At 34.4% G+C, this 15,061-nt stretch overlaps 1 long non-coding RNA gene across 4 annotated transcripts in view; it reads right to left on the bottom strand.

Moving 5' to 3' along the window:
* LOC143649559 (uncharacterized) overlaps window positions 1-15,061 on the bottom strand; it is a 115,154-nt gene that overhangs the window by 82,484 nt on the left and 17,609 nt on the right. For all 4 annotated transcript variants that reach the window (XR_013159105.1, XR_013159107.1, XR_013159106.1 and 1 more), the window contains exon 2: window positions 5,774-5,908. This is a non-coding gene — a long non-coding RNA (uncharacterized LOC143649559). The remainder of the gene's footprint in view (window positions 1-5,773; window positions 5,909-15,061) is intronic.

The raw sequence follows: 15,061 nt of genomic DNA, 5'->3' as shown, positions 1-15,061 counted from the left end.
GGTAGTGTAAGACCTCCCACTTCATTTTCTTTCTCAAGATATTTTTATCTATTTGGAGCACCCTTCCCTTCCAAGTAAATGTGGTTATTGGTTTTTATATTTCCTAAAAATAAGTTTTTGGGATTTTAATTGGTACTGCATTGAATCTGTAAATCAATTTGAGTAGATTTGACATCTTAACTATATTTAGTCTTCCAATCCATTAACACAGTATGCCCTTCCATTAATTTAGGTCTTCCATGATTTCTTTTAGCAATTTCTTGTAGTTTTCTGTTTGTAGGTTTTTGTATCCTTAGTTAAATTTGTTCCTAAATATTTGATTCTTTGGGTTGCTATTGTCAATGGAATTTTTTCTTGAGTTCCTTCTCAGATTGCTTATTATCAGTGTATGAAAACACTGCTGATTTTGGGGTGTTGATCCTGTGCCTTGCCACTTTGCTGAACTCATTTATTAGCTCTAGGACCTTTGCTGTAGATTTTTTGGGATTTTCAACATACAGTATCATGTCATCTGCAAACAGTGAGAATTTTATTTCTTCCTTTCCAGTTTGGATGCCTTTTATTTCTTTTTTGTGTCTAATTTATCCTGCTAGAACTTCCAACATAACTTTAATAATAATGGTGACAGTAGACATCCTTTTCTTATTCCTGATCTTAAAGGGAAAGCTTTCAGTTTTTCCCCATTGAGGATGATATGAGCTGTGAGTTTTTCATATATTCCCTTTATCATGTTGTGTAAGTTCCCTTCTATTCCTATCCTTTGGAGTGTTTTCATCAAGATAGAATGTTGAATATTTCTGCATCAATTGGAATGGATCATGTATTTTTTTTCTGCTTTGATTTGTCGATATAGTGTATTACATTGGTTTCCATTTGTTGAACCATCTTTGCATACCTGGAATAAATGCCACTTGGTCATAGTGTATAATTCTTTTAATGTGTTGCTCCATTCAATTTGGAAGTATTTTGTTGAGAATTTTTGCATCTTGTCTGGCTTTGGTATTAGGGTGATGTTGGCTTCATAGAATGAGTTAGGTAGCTCTCCCTCCTCTTAAATTTTTTGGAAAAGGTTAGCAGGAGTAGTGCTATTTCTTTCTTGAATGCTTGGTAGAATTCACATGTGAAGCCCTCCAGTCATGGATTTTTCTTTTGGGGGAGCTTCTTGATGACTGATTCAATCTGTTTACTTGTGATTGGTTTGTTGAGGTAATCTGTTTTTAGCCAATGTTGGTTGTTCATGCTTTTCTAAGAAGTTGTCTATTTCATATACTTTGTTTAGTTGATGAGCATACGTTGCTCATAGTATCCTTTATTTCTGCATTACCTCCTTTATTTCTGCAGGGTCATGGATTATGTTTCCTCTTCCATTTCTGATTTTACTTATTTGCATCTTATCTCTGTTTCTCTCTCTCTTTTTCTTCTTCTTTATTTTTCTTTCTTTCTTTATTTTTTTGTCAAGCAAGCTAAGGGCCCATCAATTTTATTGATTTTTACAAAGAACCAACTTCTGATTTTGGTGATTTTCTCAATTTTTTCATAGCTCAATTTCATTTATTTCTGCTCCAATCTTCATTATTTCTTTTCTTTTGTTTGCTTTGGGGTTAGTTTGCTGTTCTTTTTCTACTTCTTCCAAGTGAACAGTTAATTCATGATTTTTCTTCTTTATCCTTTGTTAATATAGGCATTTAAGACAATAAATTTCCCTCTTAGTACTGCCTTTGCTGCATCCCATATGTTTTGATCTGTTGTGTTTTCATTCTCATTTGCCTTGAGATATTTACCAATTTCACTTATATTTTCTTCCTTGACCCATTGGTTGTTTAAGAATGTGTGTTTAGCGTCCATATATTTGCATATTTTCTGGCCCTCTGCCTAATATTTATTTCCAACCTCATTCCATTATGATCTTAGAAAGTGTTTTGTATGATTTCAATCTTTTAAAATATATTAAGACTTGCTTTGTGACCCAGCATATGGTCTATCTTTGAGAATGATCCATGCCCACTTGAGAAAAATGTATACCCTGCTATTGTGGTGTGTAATGTTTTGTAAATGGCTGTTAACTCTAGTCATTTATAGTGTTATTCAAATTCTCTGTTTCTTTATTGATCTTCTGTTTAGATTTTCTATCCATTGATGAGAGTTGGGAATTGAAGTCACCAACTCTTATGATAGAGATAGTGATTTCTCACTTCAGTATTGTCAGTGTCTGTCTCATGTACTTTGGAGCACTCTGGCTTGGTGCATAAATATTTATGATTATCATGTCTTGCTGAATTGTTCTTTTTTTTAAATACATAGTGTCCTTCTTTGTCTCTTTTAATTATTTTACATTTAAAGTCTAATGTGTTGGATTTCAATATAGCTACTGCTATTTTCTGATTGTTATTTGCATGAAATATCTTTTCTCAAACTTTCACTTTTAACCTATTTTTCTCCTCGGGTCTAAAATGAGTCTTCTATAGACAGAATATAGATGGGTGCTATTTTAATTTATTCTGCCAGTTTATGTCTTTTGATTGTGGAAGTTAATCCATTGACATTTAATGTTATTATTGTAAAAGCAGTACTTTCTTCTACCATTTTGTCTTTTGGATTTTAAATGTCATATCTAATTTTTTTCTCTTTTTACCTTTATTGATAGTCTTCATTTCTGTACTCTCCTCCAGATCTCTCTCTCTCCTGCCTTTTCTTATCTGCCTGTAGTGTTCCCCTTAGTGTTTCTTGCAGAGCCAGTCTCTTGGCAACAAATTCTTGATGATTGTTTGTCTGAAAATATTTAATCTCCTTCTCATTTCTGAAGGACAGTTTTGCTGGATATAGAATTCTAGGTTGGCAGTTTTCCTCTTTTAGAATCTTAAATGTATCATGCCACTGTTTTCTCACCTCCACGGTTTCTGCTGAGAAATCCACAAATAGTCTTTTGGGCTTCCCTTGTATGTGATGAATTGCTTTTCTCTCGCTGCTTTCAAAATTCTCTCTTTTTGACGTCTGACAATCTTATTAGTAAGTGTCTTGAATTCTGTCTATTTGGATCTATTCTGTTTGGGGTATGCTGCACTTCTTGAATCTGTAATTTTGTGTGTTTCATAGAAGATGGGGAATTTTCAGTGATAATTTCCTCCGTTATTCTTTCTCCTCTTTTTCCCTTCTCTTCTCCTTCTGAGACACCACAAAACATATATTCATGCACTTCATGTTGTCATTCAATTCCCCAAGATCCTTCTCATATTTTCCATCTATTTTCTTTTGTGTTTTGGATTTCAGTTGTCCAGTCCTCTAGTTCACTAATCCTTTCTTCTGCATTTTCAAATCTATTGTTGTAGGTTTCCATTGTTTTTTTTTCATCTCTTCTGTTGTGCCTTTCATTCCTATAAGTTCTGTGATTTGTTTTCAAACTTTAGATTTCTTCTTTTTGTTTGCCCAATGACTTCTTTATATCTTCTGTCAACTCACTTATTTGATTTTTGATGAGATTTTCCAGATCTGTTCAAACATCCTGAATTAATTTCAACTCTTGTATCTTGTCTGAAGTATTGGTTTGTTCCTTTGACTGGACCATAGCTTTGATTTTCCTAGTATGACTCATTAGTTTTTGTTGGTGTCTAGTTTTGTTTGATTTCCTTAATTAGCTTATTTTTGCAGTTGTTCTTATTCTTTTCCCTAGGATTTTCTTGCTTGATGGCTTTGTTCTCTATCTTATTGATCCTCTGTCTAGATTCTCTATCCATTGATGAGAGTTTGGAATTGAAGTTCCCAACTATTAAGATAGAGGTATTGACTTCTCACTTCAGTATTGTCAGTATCTGTCTCATTCAGTTCAACTTATTCTAGACCGCTAGCATTGGTTTTGTTTAACTGATCAGAATTTTTCAGTTTTCGTTTTTCTGTTTATGCCCTGCCTATGTGGAGCCTTTTTTTTTTTTTTTTTTTTTTTTTTTTTTGAGTTGGTTCTCCTCAGATATTCTCAGATATCATAGACCCCAGTGAGATTTTTCTCGGACCAGACTGGCCCACGTCTTAGAAGGAAAGAGTTGCCAGCATTGGTTTTCCTTGAGGATGAGACCCAGCAGGTCGTGAAGCTTTCCTACGAAACCTCTAGACTCTGTACTTTTGCTATCCTGTCCAGCATGTGGAGATTGTCTGCCCATGTCTTCCCACCAGCATAAAGTGATATGGGCCTTTTAATTCAGCAGATTTCCCCTGCTGCGTTGAAGGTACAGCTGTTAGGGAATTAATTTCTTTACCAGACTAGTCACCTTGTCTCTCAGACAAACTTAATTCTACCTTTGCTTGAGCTAATGCTGGAGCCTGAAAAGGCTTCCAGTTCTATCTAATGAGCTGTTAAGGAGTAGAGAAAAAGAAAAAGAAAGAAAGAGAGATTCTTTTGTCAATTAAGAACTTAAGTTGGTCCATGGCTCTATGCATCTCCAGGGTCTATGTTCTCCCTTTTTTGGGGATCCAGCCCTTTTGCAGTATTTTGTGCTGACTGACTCAAAAAGACTCTGTTTTTGTTTTTTTGTTTTTTTTTTTCCATCAGTCCCATCCCCTCTTTGCCAGGGCAAAAACTCCTAGTACCCTTAGTGCTTCTTGTAGGTTTAAATGTACTTGGGGCCTATTTTCAGTAGTCAGAATTTTTTAACTAACTCCGCAAGGTGAAGCTGGGTTGGGCTAGGCCCTTGCTTCTCGTAAAGTCTGTTTCCTTTCCCCTTGGGGAACTAGCCTGCAGTGCCTGTGGGGGAGGGGTGCTGGCCTCCAAGGCTTGGGGGACTTACAATTTTATGTGGGGTTACGGTCCATCTGGTCCAGGCTGGTTACACTGTGTGTTCAGTCACTGATGCTCTGTCAGGAGTTGTTCTGTACTAGTCCTGGCTATTTACTAGCTGCTCTGGAGGATGAACTAAATGCCACACCTCACTAAGCTGCCATCTTGCCCCCGAGCTCAGTACGGTTTGATTTTAATCACCAGGTCTGGTGAAGAGTGAGTGTGTGTATATGTATGAGTGCGTGTGATATTATACTCTCTGATATTTATACACTCTGATATTTTCAAAAAGAAACATTAGAAAGATAAACCACAGACTAATAAAGATACGCAGCTAATACGGGAATCGGGCTGCCAGGATGGGAAGAAAGGGAGATGTCCCTGTATACGATTTTCTAATTCTGCACAGGATATCACCGTCATGGAAACACAGAGAAATGCGGATCCAGAAAACATAAGAGTCACAAATGTAACATGATTGGATTCGGTTTGAGAAAAGTTCTTAAAATAAGTTTGATAACAGTTGGGGGAAACAAATATAGACTACGCAATAAATGACTACCTGGGGATTATTATTAATTTTCTTAGTGGTATTGTAGTAATTCAGTCAAATGTCATAAGCTTGGAGACACCTACTGATGTATTTAAAATGAAGAGTTGTAATAGATGCAATTTAATTTGAAATTGTTCAAAAAAGCAAATTTATCTATGTGGAAAACATACAGTAAAATGATAGCAATCTTTGATTTAATGTGGTTTGTGTATGGGTATTTATTGTGTATATGTATAATATTATATATATATATATTGCTTTTCTCTATGTAAAATTCTTCACAATAAATGAAAAAGACAAATGATTGACTTAAATATAGATATTAATAAATACATGCATGCACATATACATATACATTAATAATCCTGGCCCACTAGGACATACAAAATACTCTCACCATAATATAATGAATAAAGTGCAAAAGTCTGATCAGCTCAACTGCAAGTTAGTATTACCTTGAGTTGAACGAAGTGAGAAGGTACCTGTGCAGCACATCAGCCAGGAGTCTAGGGATAATTATATGGGTCTGTCTTCCTGTTTGCTGGAGCTGACTTCTCTCTCCAATTTGGCAATATTGGACTGGTAGAATTCTGGGGATGTGGAGACAGGAAATGGGATCATCATCCTATACTGTATGTAAAAATCCTTAAGAAGATAACAACTCAAGGACCAAATTTGAGAATGAAGACTGGGAAGAAGGGAGGGGCTGATCATTATTAGATTGTATCAAATTAGAGCTAAACTATATCTTGACAATTAATTGGCCCTTGGCTTCCTTAACTATGGACTGAAAGCTTTTCTGCTTTATAACTGATGATTGCAGTACATTTTTCTCATGTTTCTGCATTTTATCTTAGTTGTTTTGTGACAACACTATTGTTATCCCCTTGGTCTGTATGTATTCTTTCAACAAATATTTGTTGGATGGAGATAGTATGGTATGGAGATAGTCTTCTTAGAAAGTGCTGTGTATAAAAATTAATGTGGCCAGACAAAGGTGGCTTAGTGGCAGAGTCCTTGCCTGCCATGCTGGAGACTCGGGTTTGATGCCTGGAGCCGGCCCATGCCAAAAAAAAAAAAAAAAAAAAATTAATTGTGATTATCATGGCTGAGTGATGTCAAAGAAATGACAGAGTGGGGACCTCTGGAAATCCTCTCTGCCTGCCTGCAAGAATAGTAGCAAAATTGTCAAAATCAACATTTGCAGAACTCTGGAAATTAATTGATGGCTTTCAAAGCTCCAGGGAATGCTTTTTTTTTTTTTTTTAATGACCTGCATCTCCATAATAAGGAGGAGTGTTGGGTCATTTGAACTGTCCATGGTACCATTTTCTTCCCATAACATGCCAACTACCCTTGAAGACCAACATCTCTGCAGCTATGGTAGAAACCAGCAGCCTAGCAGCTATTTAAAGAAGGAAAAGAAAGGGGTTGGCCCTCCTGCAAAGACTAACTCCTAAGGAGCTGTCTGGCAGTTCCCAGGGAAATCATACTTGCAAGCTTTCTCTTTATTTGGCCTGATTTAGAGTTTACCCCATCTGAACAGCATTTTCTCTGGGAGTGTTTGTTGGAAAAAAAGCAAGGGCAGTTAATGAACAGTGCAAGTACCCAAAGAGCCAACAGCAAGAAGTGAACAAAGAAAAGGAAAAATTGGAGAATGAGGCATCACTAGAGGGCCTTAAATACTCCAACATATAACCAGGAATCTAGAAGGTGAGATGCCTTTGTAGGATTGTGTATACCTGAGAATGTTCTGAGAAAACCCTGAGTGCTCACCCTCGATGACCTTCAGATTGTTTATAAGGAGGAAGTGAAAGCTGAGGTAGGGTTGATACTGATTGCCTGTGCCTCAGCACACTCACACGCAGAGCTTCTTGACAGAGTCTGGAAGACACTGACTCTAGACATTTAGGAAATCTCCATGCAATCATAAATTAAACATAAAGATAACAGAGTAGAGACTTCAGTGCCTGCACATGACAAAGATCACTAATTACAGAATTAGTTCAAATACACAATAGCAAGTACAAGACCAATGAGCAGAAGCAGCAATCTTGGTCAAAGAGAAGATCTGATTTTTATCTTTACCACATTATATTTGGTAAAAATCCAAGTATAAACAAAAAAATGATGAAACATGCAAAGAAACAAGAAAGAATGACAACAGAAACAATAAGAACCACAAAAAAGCCCTAAACGTGCATTAGAACCTCTCCTTGGACAAACTCAGATATTGAACTTGCCACACAAAGATTTTGCGTCTTTTAAATGTGCTCAAATAATTAAAGGAAACCATGTCTAAAGAACTGAAATAAGATATGAGATTAATGTCTCATAAAAATAGAAATCAATACAGGAATAAAAAATACGAAAGTAAACAAATAGAAATTCTAGAGTTGAAAAGTGTAAACTTGGCATGGAAAGTTCATTAGAAGAGCTAAAGAATAGATTTGAGCTTGCAGAAGAAAGAATTAACAAATGTGAGAGAGGTCAATTGGGATAACCCAATGTGAAGAATAGAAAGGAAAAAGAGTGAGGTAAATTAGCAGGAACCTCAAAGAACTATGAGACACCATCAAGCAAACAAATACATGCAATGAGAATCTCAGAAGGAGAGTGAAAGGCAAAGAAACCATTATTTGAAAATATAGTGGCTGAAAACTTTACAAATTTGATGAAAAACCTTAATCCACACATCCAAGAAACTCAATGACACTGATTTGGAAAAACTCAAGAGTACCCACGTTTTAGACACCTCATATGCATACTATTAAAAAACAAGGAAAGGATATAATATGGAAAGCAGTAAGGGAGAGGTGTCTTATCACATACAAAGAATCCTCAATAAGATTAATAGCTGTTTTCTCATCAGAAACTGTGGAAGACAAAAGACAGTGAGGCGACATGTTCAATGTAGTGAAATAAGTTGTCAACCTATATTCAGCAAATCTAGCCATCAAAATGAAGGATATAAGACATTCTCAGATCAACAAAAACATAGACCATTGGTCACTAGCAGACCTTCCCAACAGGAGGAAAAAAAGGGGAGTATTTCAGGCTAAAATGAAAAGATGTCTTTCATTAAGAAATAGAGCACTGATAAAAGTAACTATATAGTTAAATGTAAAAGAAAGTATATTATAGAGAGTTATATATATTGTATATAGTGTATATATATATTTGCGGCTACTTTTACTCCTATCTCATATAAAAGAAAACTATATAAAGCAATCATTATAGATCTGTGTTAATGTGTACACATTGCCTAAAGATGTAATTTGCATGAAAATAAATTGCAAATGAGGGGGTTGGGAATGGAGCTATGTAGAAAAAAAAGCATTTTTATAACCTACTGAAATTAATTTGCTATTAATCAGAATGAGATTGTTTTAAGTTATGTTATCTATAACAAATTTCAGATAGTAACCCCAAAAATAGTCAAAGCAATGACAAAAAATTCAATGGTACGATACGAAATATCAATTTAAAGCATACATAAACAGTAAAAGAGGAATACGTAACAAAAAAAGCATAAGACATATAGAAAACAAATAGCAAAATGGAATTTATACATTTCACCTTATCAGCAATTATAGTAAATGTAAATGTGAAACATTACAATCAATAGACAGATTGTCAGATGGATGTAACAAAAAAAGATTTGGTTATATATTATCTACAAAGAACATACTTTAGGTATAATTAAACCAATAGATTGAATAAAAAATAATGGAAAACCATATTCCATGCTAACAGTAACCAAAAGAGACTAATATCAGACAGAATAGAACTTAAGGTAAAAATTGTTACTATGAACAAAGAAGGACATTTATAATATTAAAAGTGTCACTGCAACAAGAAAATATAACATTTAAAAACATATGTACACCTAACAATAGAGCCACAAATAGCATGAAGGAAAATTGAAAGACTTGGAATAAATAGCATCTTTAATAGTAGGTGCTGGAGACATTGATGCCCCACTTTTAATAGTGGATAGAAAAACTAGATCGAAAATCCACATGAAATAGAACATGCAAATAACACTGTAAACATAGGAACTAACAGACATCCACAGATCAGTCAACCCCACAATCAAAAACTACAAAATTACACATTATTTTCAAGTGTACGTAGAATATTCTCCAGAATAAATCATAAGTTAAGGCATAAAATAAATCTAATATTTTTAAATTAGAATCATACTAAGTTATGTTTTTTAACCATGATGAAATCATATCAGAGATCAATAATAAGACAAATTTAGGTTAATTCACATATATCAGAGACAAAACAACATTCTAAAAATAGCAAAAGTGTCTAGGAAGAAATCAGGAAATTAGAGAATTCTTTGATATTAATGAAAACAAAAACACAAAATATTAGAACTTTTAAGGCAGCTAAAGCAGTGCTTAAAGGATGCTTAAAGGGATATATATATGAATATATATATATGAATTTATATTAACAGAGAATTAATAACCTGATCTTCTATATTAAAAAAAAAAAAACTAGAAGAAAGAAGAGCCAGTCTAACTTAGAGGAAGGAGAAAGAAGGAAATAATAAAGATAAAAGCAGAGATAAATAAAACTAGAGGATAGAAGAACCACAGAGACAATCAACAAAATGAAAATTTGTTCTTGGAAAGATTAAAAATAATGACACACTTTTAGTCAAACTGACCAATAAACGAAGAGAGAAAATGTAAGCTATTCAAATCAAGGAGGAAAGAGTGAAGATTACCACTGTTATTACAGAGATGAAAAGGACTATAAGTCAATATTCTGAATGTTTACTTCCAACTAGTTAGATAACTGCAGTGAAATGGACAGACTCCCAGAAAGTTGCAAAATAATGAAACTGACTCAAAAAGAAAAATAGAAAATCTCAACAGAATTATAATAAGCAGAGGGATTAAATTAATAGCTTTTAGACCCACCAAAACAAAACAACAGCAACAAAAATTAAACCCTGATGGTTTAACTGATGAATTTTAAAAAATAACTAAAGAATAATTAATACCAGTCTTTCACAAACTCTTCCAAAAACTAGAAGATGAGTGATCACTCTCTAGATTATTCTGAGACCCGAATTACCTTCAGAGCAAAATGAGATAAAGATATAAAAAAAACAAAACTGCAGGCCAATATGCTGTATGAATTGTGAAAATCTTTAATAAAATTCTACCTGACTGAATCTAGAAACACTTAAATCGCTTATGTACTACAACTAAGTGGGGCTATTCTAAGAATGCAAAAATTGGTTTAACATGCAAAAATCAATCAAAGTAATAGAAACTTTTAACAGAATAAAAAGATCTAGGATGTCAACAGCATACTAGAATACTAGGCTTCAAGGTGATACACCATCACAGAAACATAAAAAAAAAAAAACAAGCAGAATCCATCTGAACTGATTTAAACGCAGCTCTGGAAAATGGACAGGGTAAACAGCAGTCACACAAACAGTGAATCAGGACAAAGAACACCTAAGGATGAAGGAAAAGTTGGGTCGAACTTACACTTATCCTAACTGCACCCCTTGTCATGGCTTGTGGTAGTAGTCTATGGGAAAAAATATGAGACAGTAATTTATAAAGAAATCGAGATTCACAGTAAAGGTAACTATATGGGTAAATGCAAATGCTAGAATTATTATATTACTGGCTTGCAACTTTGCTTTCTACTTATGTTGGATTAACATTAAAATGCATGAAATATCATAATACTATGTTATTTGATATCCAAAGTAAAAAATGTAGGTTGTGACAAGCATAACATAGAGGGGTACAATGGAAGGGTATAGAGTCAGAGATTATTTAAGTTATTAAAGTTAAATTGGTATTTGTGCCAGTTTGAAGGTATTATGTACCCCAGAAAAGCCATGTTTTAATCCTTACCCTATTTTGTGGGGCAGCCATTTCTTTTAACGCTGATTCATTATTGTAGGTGGAAACTTTTGACTAGATGATCTCCATGGAGATGTTGCATGCCCAGTTGTGCGTGTGGCCTTTTGATTAGCTGGAGATGTGACTCCAACCATTCCTGCTGGGTCTTGATTAATTTACTAGGGTCCTTTAAAAGAGGAAACATTTTGGAGAGAACAGAGACTTGGATGCTTGGAGATGCTTGGAGCCCAGCAGATGTTGTCATGTGCCTTTCCTTGAGCTATGAAGCAAGGCAGAACCTGGAGAGAGCCAAGGGAAGCCAAGAGATGAAAGCCAGCCCCAGAGAAGCAAAGTGAGGAGCCCCCACAGGAACAGAGGCTGAAAGCAATGGAGCCCAGGAGCACGGGACCAGGAGATGCCAGCTATGTGACTTCCCAACTGTTCCAGATCCATTGGCCTTTCCAGACCCATTGATCTTTCTTGAATTAAGGTATCTGTCCCTGAATGCTTTAGTTTGGACACTTTCTTGGGCTTAGGACTGCAAACTTGTAGTTTATTAAATTCCCTTTATAAAAGTCATTCTACTCTTGGTATATTGCATTCTGCCTGCTTAACAAACTAATACAGTACTCATATTAGAGGGTTAGAGATTTAAAGTGTAAATGTAAACCCTATTAACCATAAGGAAAATATTTACAAATGTATTAAAAAGAAAAAGAAATGAAAGAAATCAAACTGTTTTATTACAAAAATAAAGAAGGCAGTAATGAAGGATATGAGCAACATATAAAAGCTGCGTGACTTATTTTATTAATGGCAAGATAGAGTCAATCATTGTTTATTAGTAACAGCTTTATATAAATGGATTAAACTTCCCAGTGAAAATGCAGACATTGTCAGAATTGATACAAATGTTTGATCCAGCCATATGCTATTTACAAGACACTGTCCTATATTCAAAGACAAAAATAGGTCAAAAGTGAAAGAATAGAAAAATATCCTGCAAATAGTAATAAAGAGAAACTGAGTGGATATACACTAATATCAGACAAGGTACTTTACATTAAAAACCATTACAAGAGGTTAAAAAAGCACATCATAAATAAATAAAAGGGAGAATCTATATAATAGATTATAAAAGGGTGGATATATAATTAACATAAACATGTACACAACTAATAACAAGGCCATAAAATACGTTAAACAAATATTGACAGAATAGAAGAAAGAAATAGCCAATGTTACAATAATAGAGAATTCAATGCATCTCCTCAATAATGAATGGATATTCTAGACAGAAGATCAATAAGGTAGAGGACTTGTATAATACTGTGAATCAACTAGATCTAGCAGACTTGTATGGAGCATTCACCCAACAGGAGAACCCTGAACATTTTCTTCAAGGGCACATTGAACATTCTCCTAGATAAAGCCTATGTTAGGTCACAGATCAAGTCTTAGTACATTTCAAAAAATTGAAGTCATACAAAACCTCTTTTCTGATCACAAGGGAACAAAGCTATAAATCAGTATAGAAGGAAACAGGAAGATTCAGAAATATGTAGAAATTAAACAACATTATCTTAATCAACTAATGAGTCAAAGAAGAAATCAAAAGGGAGTAAAATATTCTTAGAGATAAGTGAAAATGAAAACAAAATATGACAAGATTAATGGGAGGCAGCAAAGGCAGTGTTCAGAGGAAAATCTGTAACTATCAACACTTATATTACGACCTTTTAAAAACACCTTTTTTTACGTGCATGGTCCAGGAATTGAACCCGGATCTCCAGCGTGAAAGGCGAGCATTTTACCACTGAACTACCTGTGCACCCAACACTTACATAAAATATAAGACATATATTAAATCTAAACCTAACTTTACATCTTGAGAAACCAAAAGAAAGTAGAACAAATCTAAATCTAAAGGTAGTAGAAAGAAGAAATAACAATAATTAGGGTGGAAATAAATGAAATAGGGAATAAAAAATCAATTGAGAGAATTGACATCAAAAGTTGATTCTTTGAGAAATTAATAAAATTGACAAAAATTTTTACTGGAATGACATAGAAAAAAGAGAGAAGATGTAAATAACTAAAATAAGAAATAAAAGATCACTGTTGATCTTGCCAAAATTAAAAAGATTATGAAAGATAAGCTGACATGGCAGGCAAACTCATGTGCTATTCCCCTTTATGTGGGACATGACTCCCAGGGGTGTAAATCTCCCTGGTAACATGGGTCAGAAATTCTGGGATGAGCTGGGACTTGGGATCAAGGGATTTAGAAAACTTTCTCAACCATAAGAAGGAAGACAGAAATGAGACAAAATAAAGTATCAGTGGCTGAAAGATTTCAAACAGTTGAGAAGTTATCCTGCAGTTATTCTTATGCATTATCTAGATATCCCCATTTTATTGTATGGTATTTTGGAGTGGCTAAAGGGAAGTACCAGAAACTGTGGAGCTGTGTTCCAGTAGCCATATTTCTCAAAGATGATCGTATAGTGATAAAGCTTTTATAGTGTGATCGTGTGAGTGTGAAAACCATGTGTCTGATGTTCCTTTTGTCTAGGGTATGGACAGATGAGTAAAAAATATGGGTAAAAATTAAATAATAGGGAGTGCATGGTGGTTCAGTGGTAGAATGCTCGCCTTCCATGTGGGAGACCTGGGTTCGATTCCCAGACCATGGACCCCCAAATAAATAAATAAATAAATAAATAAATAAATAATGAGGGGAAAGGTGTAAAGTAAATTAAGTAGACTACTAGTGCTCAATGAGAGGGAGGGGTGAGGGATATGGTATATATGAGTTTTTTCTTTTTTCTTTCTTTTGCTGGAGAGATGCAAATGGTCAAAAAATGATCATGGTGATGAATACACAACAATGTGATGATATTGTGAGCCACTGATTGTACACTGTGGATTGAATGGTTGTACATCACAAATTTTATATATTCATTTGTTAGGGACTGACAATAAAAAATATTTTTAAAAGATTATGAAAGAATACTATGAGCAAGAGCATACCAATAAATAAAAAAATCTAGATTAAATGGGTAAACTTACTTAAACTGATGCAAGAAGAAGTGGAAGGTCTCAATACACCTATAAAAAGAATGAGTCATCCAAAGCTTCCCAACTAGCAAAGGACCAGGTGGCTGCACTAGTGAATTCTTCCAAACATTCAAAGAATAATGAGCACTAATCTTTCTCAAATTCTTTCAAAAATTGAAGCAGGGACTTTTCCTAACTCATTCTCTAAGGGTAGCATTAATGTGATGCCAAGGCCAGATAAAGACATCAGAGGAAAAAAAAAAAAAATTAGAGACCAAGTCCTCTTACAATTGTAGATGAAAATCTTCAACAAAATAGTAGTAAATAGACTCCAACAGCATATTAGAACTATACACCATGGTTGAGTGGAATTTATCTCAGGATTGCAAGGATGCTTCATCTTAAGACTACCAACCTAAATAAATGCAGGGCAAAAAGAACACTTGAACACCTCAGTTGTTGCAGAAAAGGTATTTGACAAAATCCAACAAAGCTTCATGTTAAAAAATTCCTAATACTAGGACTAGAAGGGAACATTTTCACCAAAAAGTGTTTTTTTTAATCTGAAAAAGCCACTCAAGAAATACAGAAAGCATTTTTCCTAATATCAGGAACAAGAAAAGGATGCCCACTTTTAGCATTGCTATTCAACATCATTTTGGAAATTCTGACCAGAGCAAGTAATCAATAAAAATAATTATACACATCCAAATTGAAGAAGTAAAACCATCTCTATTTGCAGATGTCATGATCCTTTTTATACAAAATCCCAAAGACTCCACAAGAAACCTAGAA

Source organism: Tamandua tetradactyla, chromosome 11 (genome assembly GCF_023851605.1).
Source record: "Tamandua tetradactyla isolate mTamTet1 chromosome 11, mTamTet1.pri, whole genome shotgun sequence".
Classification (NCBI taxonomy): Eukaryota; Metazoa; Chordata; class Mammalia; order Pilosa; family Myrmecophagidae; genus Tamandua; species Tamandua tetradactyla.
Note: the sequence above shows the minus strand (reverse complement) of the source record. Positions and strands in the feature narration are given on the sequence as shown.